Here is a 20,477-nt window from a genome sequence, read left to right as displayed (position 1 = left end):
TTGGTAAACCTGGCAACCCTACATATAGGTAGCTTGAATCTGGCTTCAAACCCACATAAGGCCTTGCTTAAGCTTATGAAGTCTCAGGGAATTTTTTTTTGCCCATTCTCCCAGGTCAAAGGTTAAGGCAAGTAAATATGCCAGGTCTTCTTTAGGGTACATTCATTTCTTGCTCACTCATACTGAAGTGTTGCTTATTAGAATCTCAAATCTATGGAATGATCTTGCAGAGCCCCTTGGCTGTATCTGCTACCTTCTGCACACTGTTTAGTTTGCAAAATATTCACTCCAAGGCCTCTTACATTGATCATAAGGGTGAAAATCAGCTTTATAGATCATTTGTCTTTCAGGACTCTTTTCCTTATCTTTTTTTTTTTTTTTTTTTTTTTTGGTTATTTGTTGTTGTTGTTGTTTCTTTAGTTTCCTCACTGTTCTGCCAACCCTATGAAATATTTAAAGATATTTTTACATAGTTCACCCAGTATTTCTACTTGGTCTTGGCAGCAAAGGATCAAGGAGAAAGTGTTGTGAGGGGAGAGCCCTTCAGATACATGAAACAACACTCTATTGGAACCAGATGTCCTTCAAATCTTTGTTCTTGCTAACTCTGAAATCTGGTGTCCTCTGACTCTCTCAAGTTTTCATATTCCTTACCAGTCAATGGGTCCAGTCCAGAGTAGTTAGTATCATTTAACTATCCCACAAAGACTGGCGATCTGTCTGGTGATAGTGTGGGAGCTTTCTCTGCATTCTGTCTAATGACTTGAGCCACTGCTGCATTTATTTCCCACCAGCGTTCCTTCTTTCATTAGAACCCATTTCCCTGGTCACTAATCTCTTGAGTTTTACAGAGTACAAGTCAACCAATGATTGCTTGAATGCTGCCACCACCGGCCCCCAACTTGTCTTCTGATTTAGTCCAAAGGAATCCCATTCTTACTGCTGATTCTGGAACCACAGGGGTCCCTCATTGGATTAGCCTTAGATTAGTTTTCCTACTTGCCTTTAGGAAGACCAGATTTCAGAATGAAGTTAGATTTCCCCGGGGACCCCGGCCTTCCTGCGTGAATGACCAGCACCTTCTTTCTCCTATTGGTCCTAACATCAGAGTTTAGCTTGTTTTTATTCTAGACCCACACAGCCCTGTACACTCTTGGTACCAGTGATGAGCTGAAGATGGCTTATGCCAGATTGCAAGAACAAATTATTAAACTTCTGGAACTGAGACCTGGTGAATAAGACCAGCTATTATTAAAAGTTAAATTATAGAAACTAATACTTAAATATGTTATATTAAATACGGTGGTAAATGTAAAGTTCTTAGAAGAAAACACAGAATTCAATCTTTTTGCCTTGCAATGATTTCTTAAATATGACACCAGAAGCCCAAATGACAAAAATAAAAAAGTAGATAAATTGGACTGCATCAAAATTTTAAATTTCAAAGGGCACTACCAAGAAAGTGAAAATGCATCCCACACAATGGAACAAAATATTTGCAAATCATATGTCTGGCTGGGGACTTATAATTAAAAAACTTTTTTTCAAAAACTCCTTGACTCATTAGTACTTTAAAAAAATAACCAAATTAAAAGACAGATAAATGATTTGAACAGGTATTTTAGCAAAGCTATACAAATGGCCAAAAAGCACATGAAAAGATCCTTCACATCATAACTCATTAAGGAAATATAATCAAAACCGCAACGAGATACTTCATACTCACAAGGATGGCTATAGCCAAAAAGATATACAATAGCAAACATTGGGGAGGATGTAGGAAAATTAGGAATTCCAGGCTCGGCATATTCATAGGAACAAAAAGTAGATTTGTGGTTGCCTATGGCTAGAAAGGAGAAGGTGATAACTTGGAATAGTCACAAGTACAAATGAACCCAAGAACTTGCAGCAAAGCCAGTTACTGAGATATGGAGTGTGTGGCAAGGAAAGGGTTTATCCCAGAGGAAACCAAATGAAGAGACAAAAGGTAGCTCCCCCAACTGAGATTAGAATAAGTTTTTATAACCACAGGGTTTGGGATTACATACATATTGATGAAAAGGGCAGGAAAATTTCTACTATTGGTGAGGAAAGATGGATAATGTGCATTAAGCAAACATATATGTAATATACATTCCACGTTTGTTTTGGAGTGGAGACTTAACATTAAAATGAGGCAGATAGGGGCGCCTGGGTGGCTCAGTGGGTTAAAAGCCTCTGCCTTCGGCTCGGGTCATGATCTCAGGGTCCTGGGATCGAGCCCCACATCATGCTCTCTGCTCAGCAGGGAGCCTGCTTCCTCCTCTCTCTGCCTGCCTCTCTGCCTGCTTGTGATCTCTCTCTCTCTCTCTGTCAAATAAATGAATAACATCTTTAAAAAAATAAATAAAATAAATAAAATAAAATGAGGCAGATATTGGCATCTGACATTCGGAGGTCATCTGGAGGACGGGGAGAGGGGCTCTGGGCATGCTCAGAGATGGGGTCTTGGGATCATTATCTCAGGTAAGGAATACATGGCCTTGTTCATTTATAGGCTGGAACCATATTAGTGACCTTCATTTGTGTCGGTCCAGGCCTCTGTGGAGACAGCTAGTGATTTATTAGTGGGGTCTGAAAAGAAACGAGAGCTGATAAGGAAGAAACAGTTCTCCAAAAAATAAACTTTGAATTTCCCAATAGTCTTATCTTCATTAATTTTATGGGGCCCTGTTTCACAGAGTTCTTTTTTAGAATATTGAAAATGTTCTAAAAATAGATCATGGTGATAGTTGCACCACTCTGTAAATGTACTAAAATCCACTGAATTTTGCACTTTTTTTTTAAAGATTTTATTTATTTATTTGACAGGCAGAGATCACAAGTAGGCAGAGAAGCAGGCAGAGAGAGAGGAGGAAGCAGGCTCCCCGCTGAACAGAAAGCCTGATGCGGGGCTCCATCCCAGGACCCTGAGATCATGATCTGAGCCGAAGGCAGAGGCTTTAACCCACTGAGCCACCCAAGCGCCCCTGAATTTTGCACTTTAATTGTGCATTTAGTTGAATTGAACATATATGTCAATAAGCTGCTAATTAAAAAAAAAAAAAAACCCAGGATCATAAATATTCAAAGCACGGCACTTCTTGATTATTTTATATCATTTTCCTATTATATGTGCTCTTGAAGTTATTTGCTAAGAGATAGTGCCCAAGCGGCCCCCAGAACAGATGATATTAAACCAGCAAAAACTGTTTATCTCAACTAATATCTTGTTTATTTCTTCATATCAGACAGCCAGATGGCAAGGAGAGATAATACTCTATACTAATCCCTAAGGAGAACTCATTCGCTTGAGATTTAGACACACACAATGATCCACACCATTGTTAAAAAATAGTATGATGCCACAGAGGGCTTCATGACAAAGTTACTAGAATATGCGTGCAATGGGTCTACCCAGTCATCCTGCTGCACTTCTTTAACAGATTTTCTAGGGTAATACAGAAACTGCAAAAATGAATTAGATCTTGTTTCTTTCTGTGGTCAAACTCCATAAAGAAGTAGAAACCAATTTAAGCGTTTGAAGCCAGAGAAATTGGTACTTAGGAACTTCTGATGGGGCTTAAGGAGTGAAAGTTGGGGAGCTGCCCCCAGCTTCCAGAGTCACTAAAACTGAATCTGAAATTTGTTGCTTTCATGCGGAAGTCAAAAAAAATGCAAGAGATGGAAATCAGTGATCACGGTTGCCTTGCAGCCTCGGGATAAAAAGCAGGAAGGGAAACTGATGCAAAAAGTCCTGTCTTAAGTTCACATTCCCACCACCACTGCAGGCGAAAGAAGAACGGCTTCTACTTCTCTCCTGCCTTCTAATCCATGTGTGTATGTATCTGCATTGAGAACTGTTCTGACAAAGGACTATGGGAAATGTAGTTCCCATTTGTCCAGGCCCTGTGATAAAAGGGAGAGTATAAAGGGAACAGAAATGATGCTTAGTACCAACAAATAACATACGACTCATTATCCTCAAGGGTAGTCAGATAATTTTCTGACACTATATACAGTATGAGTTAGGAATGTTTCTTAGTGGTAGGGGATGCAAGACGCAGAAATTTAATCTCCCTCCCCCAATTTGACAGGCCTTGAACCACTGGATTCCTAGGCACTTGACCAAACCAGCAAGCCCTTAACTTGTTAAGAGTTTATCTTCCGCCCTCCGGCACATGCCTTGAGAATCATAAAGCGTGCTTGTGAATTCTCACTTGTTCCAATCATTACATCATCAGTGTAGTAGACCAGTGTGAAGTCCTTTGGGATGGCAAGACTATCAGATTTCCTGTGGGCCAGATGATGACAGAAAGCTGGAAATCAGATACAGTCCGGGGACAGGACTTTCTGTACTGCTACTCTTCTGGGTAAAAGTAAGCTGTTTCTGGTGGTCTTTACTTACTAGCGTGAAAGAGGAGTCCGAAAACTAGAGCTTCTAGGCTCGTCTTTTGTTTTTTAAACAAAGTTGTATGAGATCACAGCCCTGCCCATATTTACATATTATCTACGGTTACTTTCCTGTAACAGCAAACTGAGTAGTTGGAACAGTGACCTTGCTGAACAGCCAAAATATTGCCCTCAGACAAAGAGAGATAGAAATAAAACAAAGTGTTAGTTTTACTTCTAGAACAAAACCATGGCCCCTTTATAAAACGGAAACACTAAAGTGTATTTATAGGGGCGCCTGGTTGGCTCAGTTGGAGGAGTATGTGACCCTTGATCTCAGGCTTGTGCATCTGAGCCTCATGTTGGGTGTAGAGATTACTTAGAAGCAAAATCCTTTAAATAAAAACATGAAGAAAAAGAAAGAAAGAAAGAAAGAAAGAAAGAAAGAAAGAAAGAAAGAGAGAGAGAGAGTATTTGTAATTGTTAAAATTGAATAGTTTTTTCCTCAGATTTGAAGTAATCAATGTGTATTTAAATGGCTTTCCTCCTCAGTCTAGTATAAAATAGCCAGAACGATGCTGTTCTCTTAACCTCTGAATTAAAAAGTTCTTGTTTAGAAAAATCTGTATATATTCTTTACACCATTTGGCAAAGTAATTTGTAATATTTGACCAATAATGCATTATAACTTCTAATGAAACACATTAAAAAAATATTTGTTCTGAAACACTTCCAAGGCAAATTTCAGCACAAGTAAGGACCCTCATTTAGAAATCACTGGGGGATTACTGATGAAGTGCCAGTTGACAGGAATGAAGCCAGGCTTGTCTACTGTATAGACCCTGAGGTCTGTGTTTATCAAGCAAACAATCTCTCTGAACTCAAAATCTGGTAGTGGGTGTGGTAGTGGGTAGGGGAAAGACATGTCCAAGTTGACTCTCTGACCTTTGAATTTGGACTGCTCCTCACAGAAGTTTTTCTTATATTTTTGAATTCTCATTTCCTTATAATAATTCACAATTACATAATACTTCATAAGGTTACCGAGTGTTTTTAAAAATGTCTCATATGGGGGCGCCTGGGTGGCTCAGTGGGTTAAGCCGCTGCCTTCGGCTCAGGTCATGATCTCAGAGTCCTGGGATCCAGCCCCGCATCGGGCTCTCTGCTCGGCGGGGAGCCTGCTTTCTCCTCTCTCTCTGCCTGCCTCTCTGCCTGCTTGTGATCTCTGTCAAATAAATAAATAAAATCTTTTTTAAAAAAATGTCTCATATGATTTCCATATCTCCTAATTTGTAGGTAAGAAAACTGCTGCTTACGGAGTCTGCCAATCATCCAGCTTCCCAGAGAAAAGGACAGGAGAACAAATATTCATTGAATATCCACAATATTGTAGATACTATCTTAAGCCATTTGATTTGTAGACTCCAAATCTAATATTCTTTTTTTTTTTTTTATAGACTCCATGCCCAGAGTGGAGCCCCACGTGGGCCTTGAACTCATGACCCTGACATCAACACCTCAGCTCCTTAGCTGAGATCAAGAGTTGGATGCTTGACCAACTGAGCCACCTAGGCACCCCCAAATCTAATATTCTTACTATCACAATTTATTAATCCCCATCATTATGAGTACCGAGGATACCAGAAGTGGCAATTTTTCTTTTTTTTTTTTAAGATTTATTTGAAGGAAAGGGAGAAGGAGAGTGGGGTGGGAGTACGGTGGGGAGGGAGAGAATCTCAAGCAGACTCCCCGCAAAGCACAGAACCTGGTGTGTGGTTGGATCCCAGGACCTTGAGATCATGACCTAAGCAAAAAAAAAAAAAATCCAAGAGTGGGAGGCTCAACTGACTGAGCCGTCCAGGCACCCCACTTAAACACATAAAAACACACCAAGCACTGCCCCCAAACTAAGAATAAGGTGACCAGCGGAAGGGAGACACGATATCAAAACTTTATGGCCAATGCTGTTTATAAAGTTATTGAATGAATGGCCTCAAAAACATGCTTCCATTGCGACATGCAGACTTAAGTTGAGGAATAGGAGGTACTTTTTAAGAGTTTAGTTGCAACCTTCTGTTTTATCCAACCATAGAAAGTTATAAAGTCTCTCTGGATCGTTTTTATTATTATTAAAGAGCAAATTTATCTTTTGGGAGTGACTCAAGCCTAGTCCTCCTTCAAGTCAACAGCTGTATGAAGTGTTGCCCTTCTAGATCTATGATTCTAGGATACCGTCTCTGGTTAACAAAGTGTCCTCCCACCCCATGACTTTAATGTCCTATAAATCCATTGAGGAAAAAAGAACTGTCATATCAGATACAGATATGCTTCTTGAAGTATGTGCCATTGAGCTCCTTGTGGGCATGCAGCAGGAATAAGTATGCCTTTCTTTAGCTTCTTGCTGAGGCCACATGCTCTCTGATTCACCAGTTATTTACTTACTAATTTAGTGGGTAGAGATTTATTATGCACACCCTATGGACTAGATTTGTGAGGACTATAAAATAGCTTAGTAAAACCTATTCCTATCCAAGAGATTTTGAGTGGCCTATTCAAAACCTATGTTAGTGGTACGTCTGAATTATTGCCCTCATTAGAAAGGACAATTAATGCACAAAGGAAATGAAACAAGCACCCTTTTGCTATCTAGGACTGAGGTCAGCAAACTTTTTCTGTAAGCAGCCAGACTATAAATATTTTAGGCTTTACAGGGCCATATGGACTTTGTTGCAGCTACTTGGCGCCCCTAATATAAAAGCTCCTAGTATAAAAGCAACCACAGATAACATGTAAATGAATGGATGTGGCTGTGTTCCCATAAAATTTTATTTATGGACACTGAAATTTGACTTTCATGTAATTTCCATGAGTCACAAAACATTATTCTTTTGATTTGTTAAGAAGCATTTGAAATGTAAAAACTATTTCTACCTTGGCCATCTAAACACAATCCATGGACCATAGTTTGTCCATCTGTGATCAATGAAATTACTATTGTACACAGTTGTACATAAGCATGAAGGATGCAGGCAGTATATAAAATATTAAAATACATGTATAAAACCAAATGATAAATATTTAAAATATTTTCATACCAAGTGCTGGAAAGATTTTACCATCTTTTCCTCTTGTGTGGGTTCTGTTTTTAGATGGAGCAGACTTAGCTCTCCTTAAATGAGTAATTTCAGCAACTGGTACAGAAGTGATTCAAATGACTGCATACTAAAAGATGAAAAATAAAGACTTAATACCTTCAGATTGGTTAGGGTTCTTAGCCTTACATTGCCGGAAGTTGAATTGCTTCCCATACAGTTCTCTTATCCCTGGCTCCAATTTTGTTTTTTATTTTTGTGTTCTGAATAACTGAGCTGCATATTAATCAGGGTTCTCCAGAGAACAGAACTGATAGCAGCATATTTCTATATCAATATATAGATTTTTTTTTTAATTGAAGGTCTAGGGTGGGGCCTGAGATTCCACATTTCTTTTTTTTTTTTTTTAAGTAGACTCCATGCCCAACATGGCATTTGAGCTCATGACCCTGAGATCAAGAATCACATGCTCTACTGACTAAGCCAGTCAAGCACCCCTATATATGTGATTTTTTAAGTAAGGAATTGTTTCATGTGGTTATGGAGGCTGAGAAATCCCATGACCTTCACTCAGCAGGCTGGAAACCCAGGAGAGCCAGTGATGTAGCTCCAAGTCCAAGTCTGAAGACCTAGAAACCAGGAGTGTCAATGGTGGAAGTCTCAGCCTTGGAGCAGAAGACCAATGGCCCAGCTAGAACAGCCAGGGTCTGTGGGAGAAAAGTCTCCCCTCCTTCACCTCTTAAATTCTGTCACCTGATAAACTCCATTGTAGTTGAAAAGGGCTCATTATGAATAACAAGACATCCATTTCACCTGTATGGCTCAAAAGTGACTTCAGGAACTGAGGATAAGAGACCCCAAATATTATAATAAAAGATCCTTCTGTTTCTCTTATCAGAAAATTCCAAGGGCTTTGGGAGCTGTGTAGCAGCAACAGGAACAAGTGTAAGATACGTATACATACAAATGTATATACATACATGCATTTAAAATCCCAAATGTGTTTATTGGGATAGTTTCCCACTTGTCTTGATTCAGGATGCTTTTATTTTATTTTTTTTAAAAAGATTTTATTTATTCATTTGACAGACAGAGATCACAAGTAGGCAGAGAGAGAGGAAGGGAAGCAGGCTCCCTGCTGAACAGAGAGCCTGATGCGGGGCTCGATCCCAGGACCCTGGGACCATGACCCAAGCTGAAGGCCGAGGCTTTAACCCACTGCATTCCTCACAATTCCCAAAAGGTGGAAACAACCCAGATGTCCATCAGCTGATGAATGGATAAACAGATTGTGGTGTATGCATACAACGGAGTATTATTCAGCCTTAAAAAACAATGAAATTCTGATACATCCTAAGACATGAAATATGCTAAGTGAAATAAGCCAGACACAGAAAGACCAATATTGTGTAATTCCACTGGTAAGAGATATCTAGAACAGGCAAAATCATTGAGACTGAAAGTAGATTAGAAATAACCAGGAACTGGGTACCTGGGTGGCTCAGTGGGTTAAGCCTTTACCTTCGGCTCGGGTCATGGTCTCAGGGTCCTGGGATCAAGCCCTGCATTGGGCTCTCTGTTCAGCGGGGAGCCTGCTTCCCCCCGTCTCTCTCTGCCGGCCTCTCTGCCTACTTGTGATCTTTCTCTCTTTGTCGAATAAATAAATAAAATCTTAAAAAAAAAAAAAAAGAAGTTTCCAGGAACTGATGGTCAAGGGGAATGGTTAATTGGTACTTAGCAGGTACAGAGTTTCTGTTAAGGATGATAGAAAGTTCTAGATATGAAAAGCGGTGACAGTTATATAACATTGTGAATATACTTAAGCCACTGAAGTGTACACTTAAAATAGCTAAAATGGTAATATTTTACTTTCTCTATTCTTTACCACAATAAAACAACTCAAAATCCCTTCTTTCTAGGTGTAATACTTCTGAATAAAAATTTAAGCTGCTCTGTAGTTGTCAGCCTTATTACACCACTAACAGTAAAAAAATAAATTGACCACAGTGAAAGGAAATCCCATTTAATAAAGATCATTAGAATGTATCAGCAGCCTGAAGTTACTATAAAATGATTGTCTTTGCAGGACATTTTTTCTTTTTTTTTTTTTTTATATCAGTAAGTATGTTTAAGACTTTTAAAGGAAAAATAATGCTTTCCCTGGAATCTATTTTCCTGAAAAAATTGAAGTCAAAATTAATGTCTAAAAATACAGATCATGATGATCTCATCCACTGAATCTGGTATCCTATCGATTTTTAGATATAACAGTAGGAAGTGTGTAGCTCTCAGCTTTAAAGATTACCCACCAATGATTAACATAAAGTTGGAACAGGTGCTACAAAGGATAGAGATTATCAGGCTCTTGGAATTTCTGACTCATGCTACAGTTGGCCATAAAGAGCAGTATGGAAAAGGATTTGTTCAGACCTTAGAAAACCACATAATTAGTTCCTTTAGAGGCAGTCTAAGAAGTGACTGTAGTAAGATAATTCTAGAGCCAAAGACCTTCTTGTAGATGAGTTGTTACCAACTCCCTTTTTCCTCCCTGTCAACTTCTGCAAAATTTTATTTGGATAATGCCTCTTTCTTTTCTTGCTATTAACCTGATTAATCTTTCTCCCACCTTCCTTTTGCTCACTTACTTCTCTGCCTCCTTCTCTCACATGAAATCTTCCATGGTAACATATTCTGAGAAGTTATAATGAATGTAGTGGGAAAAAAGTAACTCATATTTTCAGCATTTTCTTGCAAACAACTGTTTGGTTGCAGATGAATGGTAAAAGGCTGTGGAGGGTATGTAAATGGTTGGGGCATTGGTAAGTGCTTCTCCAAGCTGTTCACCAATCTCTCCCTGCACATGAGATTTTATGCTATGTAAAAATTTTAGAGTTGAATGAATGAATAAAGAGAAGGTACAGAAATAGTCTAAAACATTCAAGCTTATAAAGAATTTTACAGAATGTTTTGGAGGCCTTCTGCCTTCCTGTGATGAAATTTCCTTCCACACTTCTCTTTCACATCCAAGTATTTTGCTGCAGAGTCAAGAGGCTTTTTTTTTTTTAAAGATTTTATTTATTTATTTGACAGACAGAGATCACAGGTAGGCAGAGAGGCAGGCAGAGAGAGGAAGGGAAGCAGGCTCCCCACTGAGCAGAGAGCCCGATGCGGGGCTCGATCCCAGGACCCTGGGATCATGACCCAAGCCAAAGGCAGAGGCTTTAACCCACTGAGCCACCCAGGCGCCCCGAGTCAAGAGGCTTTTGTGAGTGATATTCTCTCTTTGCTCAGACAGAATTTCCTGGTCCCAAAATGCTTGGTTGGTGCAAACGAGAGGCTTCTTCTTCTGCAATTTATGGCTACCAATAGTAGCTCTGTTTGTGTGTGAGTATAGGTTGGAGGGTTGACAACCAGTATTTCCTACCTATCTTCTGACCTGACTAAAAGCTTCTAGAAACTTCTCTTTCCTTCCCTGTTTTCTTTGAGCCTTAGAGAATCTTCACCCCAATAGTGGGGGCTATGTTTTGGAGAGGTGTTTTCTCATTAACCAGAGTTGAACATCAGAATGAGCTTTCACTTAAAAGCAATGTCATCCAGGGAGGCATGTCTAACAGGTATAAGTATAGATAGATACATGGTTGAGCCACATCTTGGCTTCCTAATCATTCACTTATTGGTTCAACATGTACTTTATATTTATTTATTGAACAACCGCTATTTACCAAGCACTGTTTGCCAAAGGCATACAATAGGCTAAGGTATAAAACAGTTAAGAACACAGCTTTTGTGGAACTCATATTCTGGGTGGGGGGGATAGTTAAAAATAAAGATAAATTAGTGAAACATTTAGGATGTTAGATGGTGATAAGAGCCAAGAAAAGAAAACGTCAAGGGGGGGGGAGGGAGGTAGAGAAAGGAAGGGAAGGCACAAGGGAAGGAAGGAGGGAGGATGGGTGTGAGGGAAGGATGGGTGAGAGAGGGAGGGGGGAGGGAGTTGTGCAATATTTGGTAAAGTAATGAAAAAAGTCCTCTCTGAGGAGGTAACCTCTGAATAAAGATCTGAGAGAGGAGAAAGAGTCAAGCTTACATATATTGGATGGAAAAAAAAATTCCAATCAGAGAGCTTAGCAAATGCAAATTATCTACATGAGGTAGTTAAGAATATGTGTTCCAGGAAGAGCTGGAGTGGAATAAGAAAATGGGAGAGCATCAGAGGGTAAAGACAGAAGAGCAAGTTGGACCAAATTCTATGAGTCCTTGGAGAGCATTGCAAGGACCGGTTCTTCTCTAAGTAACATAGGAAACTACAGAGAGGAAGGTGTGTTGAGCAGATGATTGACCTGATCAGACTTCTTTCTTTCTTTCTTTCTTTCTTTCTTTCTTTCTTTCTTTCTTTCTTTCTTTCTTTCTTTCTTAATATATTTTATTTATTTATTTGACAGAGAGAAAGAGCACAAGCAGAGGGAGGGGCAGAAGGAAAGTGAGAGGGAGAGCGAGAGGGAGAAGCAGACTCCCTGCTGAACATGTAGCCTGATGTAGGACTCAATCCCAGGACCCTGAGATCATGATGTGAGCTGAGGGCAGACACTTAACCAACTGAGCTACCCAGGTGCCCCTGACTTTTATTTCAAAAGGCTAGTATGAGGGGTGCCTGGGTGGTTCAGTCAGTTAAAAGGCTGCCTTCTGCTCAGGTCATGATCTCAGGCATTTGGGATTCAGCCCAGCATCCAGCTTCCTGCTCAGCAGGGAGTCTGCTTCTCTGCCCCTCTGGCCCCATGCCCCACCCCCATGGCCCTACTCATGCACTCTTTCCCTCAAATACATAAAATCTTAAAAAAAAAAAAAGATGGGTACTGAATACAGCATTGAGAAAACTGTGAAGGGGGCGTAGGCAAGAGTAGAAATATTGAAACCAGTGAGGAGGTTACTGTAATAACCCAAGTGATAGATGATGGTAGTTTAGACCAATCCAAGAGCAGTGGAAACGTTGAAAGCAAATGTATCTGGACCTATTGTGAAGGTACAGTCAACAAGCCAATGCCCTTGGTTTTGATAGTGGTAAGTAAAAGGTAGAGTTCAGATGATTTGGTCTGAAGTGTTCTGGTTGATATTGACATCTCAGTTTGTCAACCTCCAACTGGAATAGCTTCTGTCAAAAATACCCATATTTGGGGCACCTGGGTGGCTCAGTGGGTTAAGCCTCTGCCTTCTGCTCCGGTCATGATCCCAGGGCCCTGGGATCGAGCCCCACATCAGGCTCTCTGTTCAGGAGGGAGCTTGCTTCCCCCTCTCTCTCTGACTACTTGTGATCTCTCTTTCTGTCAAATAAATAAAATAAAATCTTTTTTAAAAAATACCCATATTTACAGGTGAAAAACCTGAAATTTAGAAAGGTTAGGTCATTTGCTTAAAGTCACTCAGTTTGTAAACGGTAGAACTAAGGCCTGAACAAGATCTATCTGATCAGAATCCATAATTTTACTCATCACTATTTAAGGACACACTTTCTAGATCAACATAAGAATGATAGTTTCACTTGGCTACTTACCCTTAATTTTTTTTTAAATAGCAGGAGTCATGGCAAAGATATACCCAAGAGAAAGACAACTATAGACACTGAGTTATGAAATTGATACTTTCTGTTCCCTATCATCATTCATAAAACAAATATGTAATAAAGTGTGCCCGGCTGATAGGCATGGCTCACAGGAGCAGGAACACTCCTTAAGGAACAGAGACTCGACCGGGAGCTGACTGTAAGTAGGAAAGTATTGCCTTTCAGACTCATTTGCCCAGCTGGACTGATGGTCTTGAAGGAGTTCTCCCTAGTTCGGGGAGGCTCCATGGTATTCTGGGGCTTTAAATCATGAGTCACCTGGCATCATGCATCCCACACTCTGTTCTTTGATAGATTTCTCAACTTCTTTCAGTGCATCTTCCACTTACAGCTCAGCCTAAGCTGATGGCCTTTGCCTTGAATTTGGTACATCCTGGCCTCAGGCCTTGCTCTGATTCTCAGCTATTATTTTCATCAACCTTTCCATGGTTCAGGGAATCGGTGAACAGTTGCTCAGGCAACACTGCTCTTGATTTATATATATGCCTTGGGTTTTCCCCTTTCAAGTTTTTGTTTTTAAATAGCCCCCTCCTCAGATCTGTCCAGGCCCTCTGCATCCATTTGCTAAGTCAGCGGTTTAAAACTCAACATGCATTTTCCTCCTACTACTGTGGGGAATCATTTGTCCCTTAGACACATGTATAAAAGCAAGTGGAGGCACGTTTAAGCAAAAAGAACATACATTTTAGAGTCAGGCAGACCTGACTAGTAGGGTAAAAATGAGGCAGTATTATAAATCTAAGGTATTGTAAGGTTCAGAATAGGGCTCAGTAGAAAATGAGTTTTCTGCCTTGATCTATACTTTTCCCCTGCACTTCTATCCCTGAAATCCTCTTGGGGATTTCCAGTATTTAAGCAGTTGGTAACAATGGGAAAATATAAAGAATAAGATAATTCTTAAAAAACCCTTATGCACCATCCCCTTAGACTCTGAAATGAAAAGCCAATGTCCCATATTGACACCAGTGGTAAAAGGAAGGAGGCAGCAAAACAGAAGGGAAGGAAAACAAGGGGGAAAAATTTATCGAGCATATATACCCAGTGCTAGGTGCTGTGCTAGACACTTCCAGGTACTACATTATTTAATCATCTTGTGTTGAAAGGGTATCTCTATGCCATATGGAGAGAATATCATGGCTCTGAGTTGATAAACCTTGCCTGAGTTCATGCAACTAGTAAGCGATGAGTTGGAATTTAAAGCTAATTCTGTAATATTTTAATATGGTTAAGATGCAAATGTATGTAAATGGTATCTTACATTATTATTAGCCACTGGTCTCCTAAAGAATAAACCTACATTTCAATCATAATATTTTTAAATGTCTAGGTCCTATTAATATGAGAAATCTGAGTAAAGTGGTAATGGTAATTTAGTTTTATTTTTCACAGACTTACTTTATAAGGAATTTATAATAAAAATATCTTCCTCAATGAAACTGTGGCATAACTTCCTCAGTTCTTTAATAGCTTCCAGATGTTTAGATAATTTTGTTTAGAAACTTTGTAAATTATCAGAGTTCTTTGCTGATTAAATAAGACTTATAATAAAGTAAGTCTTCTCTGCCCTGTTAGACCTCATGATGTTGAAAACCTTTTTGAAGTCATAACTTCAAAGTAGTTTACATGGTTATAGTCTCATAATAAATACAAGATTATAGACTTTTCTGTAAGATTATAAGGGAAATGAAATAGAAATAATGACAAACTGATTTCCCATGTTTCTTTTTTTTTCCCCATGTTTCTATCTCTTCCTTTAAATGTTTACCAATTCTCCAGCAAACTTGGTATACTGAAAAGTCTTACTGACATCAAAGGATACTTTCTCTAGTACAAAGGGTCAAGCAGAGTGCCTTGTCAACTCACAGGCCACTGGTAACAGAGTTAGACAATTTAGCTGAACTTGAGATAATGTCAAAGGGAAATGACAATCTGTGTGGCGGGAGGTATAAAGCCCTGATTTGCAGATTGGAGGCATGAAGAGTCAAGAGTTAGTGATGAACTGGGAAAAGGGTGGAGAGACAGTCATGAGATGCTCAGATACAATGGTTAGACTCCAAATCCTAAGGCATCTGACAATCAGAGAAAGGAATTTGACTTAAAAATAAAAAAACAAAAAACAAACCAAAAAGGTTTTATGATTGAAGGCGAGAGGGAAATTTTTAAAAATTTTATTTTGGGGGGAACCTGGGAGGCACTGTTGGCTAAGCCCTGGACTCTTGGTTTTGGCTCAGGTTTTGGCTCAGGGAGAGATCTCAAAGTCCTGAGATCAAGCCTCAGGTCAAACTGCACACCGCATGGAGTCTGCTTGAGACTCTCGCTCCCTCTCCTTCTGCCCCTCCCTTCTGTGCTGTTTCTCTCTCAAATAAATAAATCCTTTTAAAAAGTTTGATTTGGGGGATGACTGGGTGGCTCAGTTGTTAAGCATCTGCCTTCAGCTCAGGGTCCTGGGATCGAGTCCCACATGGGGGCTCCTGCTCAGTGGGGAGCCTGCTTCTTCTTCTGCTCTCCCCTCTGCTTGTGCGCATTCTCTCTCTCTCTCTCTCTCTCTCAAATAAGTAAATGAAATATTTTTTTAAAAAAAGAAATCTTTTTAAAAAGTTTTATTTTTTTGTTTTGTTTTGTTTTAAAGGTAGATAATTTCAGAAAGGTGCAGAAAATAACAAGAACAAAAATAACAAGAACAAAAAGGAAACCTGAAAGTTAAATTAGTAATAATACAGCAAAGAGCGTCACTCGCGCCATTGCCGTTTTGCCAATGCAGTGAAATTGCACTCCTCCCCAACTTTTGGATGGAACTCTATTGCCCAACCTGTCTTTACTGTGTTGACCATTACCATTACCACGATTTCCATCTGAATTGGTGGGAGTACAAAAACAGGCTTCCAGAAGGACTTCCAAGATAGCACTAAGCCAGTAAGAATGGTTGAGAACTAAGATTTCAATCCTCTTCTAGCAAACTGGTTTTAGAATGTAGCTTAAAGAATTTTAAAAGAGGCAGATATTATTAAATATATAAATATAACCAGAGCAGAAAATTCCACCTGCTTAGAACAAACCCCATTATATTCCAAACAACTGGTTAAATACTTATTTAGAAGTAGTTTTCAGTTCCCTGTATTACATTGTTTCCTGGTCCTTGTTTCTCATCCTTTCCTCTGGCAATTCTCTTTACTGAAATTGTTCTGTCATCTAACGAATAGATCATGCTACCAAATCAGAAAAAAATAACCTGTTTATTTAGCCTGTTGTTTTTGGTCTTAATAAAACCATGATGAACAATTAATGTCTATAAATTTGAAAATGCAAAAATAATTAAAGAATTCCTTAAAAATGCAACTTACTGAGACTTTAATACAAATAAAAATATTTTATATTTTATTAATATAATATTAATATAACATTAAAATATCATGAAATATTTTATAAAAAATAAAAATATAATTTCCCAGATAGCTTTATTAGTGAATGATTTATACACTAAGGAAAAATAACTCCAACCTTACATAAACTTCCAGAAAATAGAAAATGAGTATAAACTTTCCAGCATGTTCTATAAGGCCAACAAAATCTTGATATCAAAACCTGATAAGGATATTATCAAAAAGGATCAGGAGGGAGACAAACCATAAGAGATTCTTAATCTCACAAAACAAACTGAGGGTTGCCGGGGGTAGGGGAATAAGGATAGGGTGGTTGGGTTATGGACTTTGGGGAGGGTATGTGCTATGGTGAGTGTTGTGAAACGTGTAAGCCTGACGATTCACGGACCTGTACCCCCAGGGCAAATAATACATTATATGTTAATTAAAAAAAAAAAGGTAATGTTATAGTCCATTTATTCTTATGAATGAAAAACGGAAAAAAAACTAAATACAATACTGGCAAATCAAATACAGCAGTAGGTATAAATATAACACATCACAATCAAGTTGAATTTATTATAGGAGTGCAAAGTTGGTTTAACATTCTAAAATCAATTAATATAATTCACCTCATAACCAGATAAAGGAAATAAGTCATATATGATTATATTAATTAAATTCAACACCTATTCTTTATTTTAAAAAAGAGAAAGTAGGGATACCTGGGTGGCTCAGTCGGTTAAAGGTCCAGCTCTTGATGTCGGCTCATGTCATGATATCAGGGTGGTGAGATCGAGGCCCCTGCCAGCAGCTCTGGGCTGGGCTTGGAGCCTGCTTAGGATTCTTTCTCTCTCTCTCTCTCCCTTTGTCCCTCTTCCTCCACTAATGCACTTGCATGTGTGCATGTGCACACACATACACATACACTCTCTCTCTCTCTAAAAAAAAAAAAATTAAAAATAAATAAAAAGTAAACTCCTAGCAATTTAGAATAGAAAGGGTTATTGTTACCTTGATGAAGGACATTTACCAAAAAAGCCTATCATAATCATCAAACAATGATAAATACATAAAATCTCTTCAAAATGAGGAAGGCACACTTCTGCCTGTAGCCCGGTGATCCTACCTATCCTACTAAGGCAAGGAATAATACAATAAAAGGATTGAGAAGAGAGAAATTAAACTATTACTATAAGAAAACAAAGCATAATAGTGTATATTTTAGTTACTTATTTCTACATAAGAACTTATACCAAACTTAGCCGCTTAAAGCAACAAGCTTTATTATCTCACATGTTCTATGGACCAGGAACTGAGGCGTGGTTTTGCTGGTTGATTTTGGTGTAAGGTATTGCATGACATCAGGTAGGGTTGCAGTCATCCAAAGGCTCTCCAGGGAGTCTGAGAGCAGCCACTTCCAAGAGTGCTTTCAGTTTCTTGCTGGCTGCTGGCGGGAAGCCTCACCTAGTTCTTTCCACGTGGATCTTTCCGTAGAGCTGCCTGGTGGTCTTCAAGGTCTGGCAGCTTGCTTCCCAGAACAAATGCTCTAAAAGAGGACAAGATAAAAACCACAATGCCTTTTCTAACTTTGCCTTGGATGTCACATTCTGTCATTTCTACATTTTATTTTGTGAAAAGCAGGTTACCAAGTACTGTCCACGCTCAATGGAGGGAAATTAGGCTCTCCCAAAGAAAGATGTCTCAGAGAATTTATGGGAAGATCTTTTTTTAAGATTTTATTTATTTATGTGACAGAAAGAGATACAGCGAGAGAGGGAACACAAGCAGGGGGAGTGGGAGAGGGAGAAGCAGGCCTCCCACCAAACAGGGGCCCTATGTGGGGCCTGATCCTGGGACCCTGGGATAATGACCCAAGACAAAGGCAGACGCCCAACAACTGAGCCACCCAGGCGCCCCATGGGAAGATCTTAAAACAGCTCCAGTGTACATAGAAAATCCGAAAGGATTTACAGAGAAACAGAATTAAAAACCGAGTTTATTAAGATCACTAGATATGAGCAAATATACGAAAACCATTTGCATTTCTATTCAACAATAAAAAATAGTTAGAAAATGAAATATTTAAGATGATGCCATTTATAATAGCATGGGAAAAAAATCAGACACCTAGGAATAAATCTAACTAAAGTGATGTGAGGGTTCTACATGGAAAACTGTCAAACATTATTTAGAGAAATTTTAGATTCCCATCTAACTGAATGTATAAAATTAAATCATTGTATTTTTTCCCTAAATACTCTCCAATTAAAGATCATCAGTTGCAAAATAAATTGTATCTTTTGCTGAAAGTTTAAGAGACTTTTGTGTGTGAGAAACAAATCCCAATTTTCTCTCTTCGTCCTAAAATATTTAACTCACCACTATGCCAACAAGTCAGTATCACGAAGTGTTCCGAATCTCCCAAAGTTTTGTTGCTCCTGCTACTGTTATGTCTGGACACAATCAGCTTTCTATTTCCTTGGTCTGTTGCCTTGCTTTGCTTAAAATCTTCCCTTATCTTCTCTTCTTTCACTATATTTCTGCAGATTAGACATTTTAAAAATATAGCTATAAAAATCAACAAACAGGTAAATTCGAGACTATACAAATAAACTGGTTTTTAAAAATGCAACTTTCAGGGGCGCCTGGGTGGCTCAGTGGGTTAAAGCCGCTGCCTTTGGCTCAGGTCATGATCCCAGGGTCCTGGGATCGAGCCCTGCATCGGGCTCTCTCCTCAGCAGGGAGCCTGCTTCCCTTCCTCTCTCTCTCTGCCTGCCTCTCTGCCTACTTGATCTCTGTCTGTCAAATAAATAAATAAATAAAATCTTTAAAAAAAAATGCAACTTTCCAAATATAAAAAAATCAAAGCTGACTAAACACACCGGTCTCTACTCTTCTTCTGACCCTGCCTAAGGAAACTTCACCTTGAAGTAGCTTTAAGTTGGCCCTGTGATTATACCTGGAGTAACCTCATTCTTTCAAAGAATCTGTTTTCTGGTTTTCTCTACGTATGTTCTAGGCTATTCAAGACAGGACCTAACTTCCCTGCACCTAAAATATCATTGAATGATTCAAACAGAGTCCCTGTGGTATCCATAGTACCTGCAGAAAAGGTGGGTCCCAGGACATTCCTTGCATAGGGATGCTAATATGGTCAACCGCTCGACCTCACCCCTCACCCCAAATGTGCACCCCCACATTGTGTCTCCAGCCATCCCAAGCCCAGTCAATTAACATGGTTAATTTTACGTATATGAACCTGACTGGGCTATGGATAGACCAGATTATTCTTGGGTGTGTCTGTGAGGATGCTTTAGGAAGAGACCAGCATCTGAATCTATAGATGAGGAAAGAAGATCTGCCTTCACCACTGTGGGCAGGTATCGTGAGTCCACTGAGGGCCCAAATGGAACAAAAAGCTGATGTTGGGGCAAATTTTATTTCTCTCTTCTTGAGCTGGGACATCCATTTTCTCCTGCCTATGGATATGGGAGCTCCTAGTTTGGGGGGTCTTTGACTCTGGGACTTAGACTAACAGTCCCCCATTCTCCTTCTCAGATCTCCAACCTGAGAAAAGGAGTTACACCACCTAGTTCTCAGGCCTTCAGACCTGGACTGAATTATACCACCAGCTTTCCTTGTTACCCAATGTGCAGGTAGCAAATGGTGGGGCCTCTTGTCCTCCATAAGGATGTGAGCCAATTCCTATACTAAATCTCCATATATATATATTTGTGTGTGTGTGTGTGTATATATATATATATACACACACATATATATTTCTAGATATTGTATTGATTTTGTTTCTCTCAAAAACCCTGACTAAGGGCACCTGGGTGCCTCAGTGGGTTAAGCCTCTGCCTTTGGCTCAGGTCATGATCTCAGGGTCCTGGGATTGAGCCCTACATAGGACTCTCTGCTCAGCAGGGAACCTGCTTCCCCCTGCCACCACCACTCCCCGCTGCTCTCTCTCTGCCTGCCTCTCTGCCTACTTGT

Source organism: Lutra lutra, chromosome 6 (assembly GCF_902655055.1).
Source record: "Lutra lutra chromosome 6, mLutLut1.2, whole genome shotgun sequence".
Taxonomy (NCBI): Eukaryota; Metazoa; Chordata; class Mammalia; order Carnivora; family Mustelidae; genus Lutra; species Lutra lutra.
Note: the sequence above shows the minus strand (reverse complement) of the source record.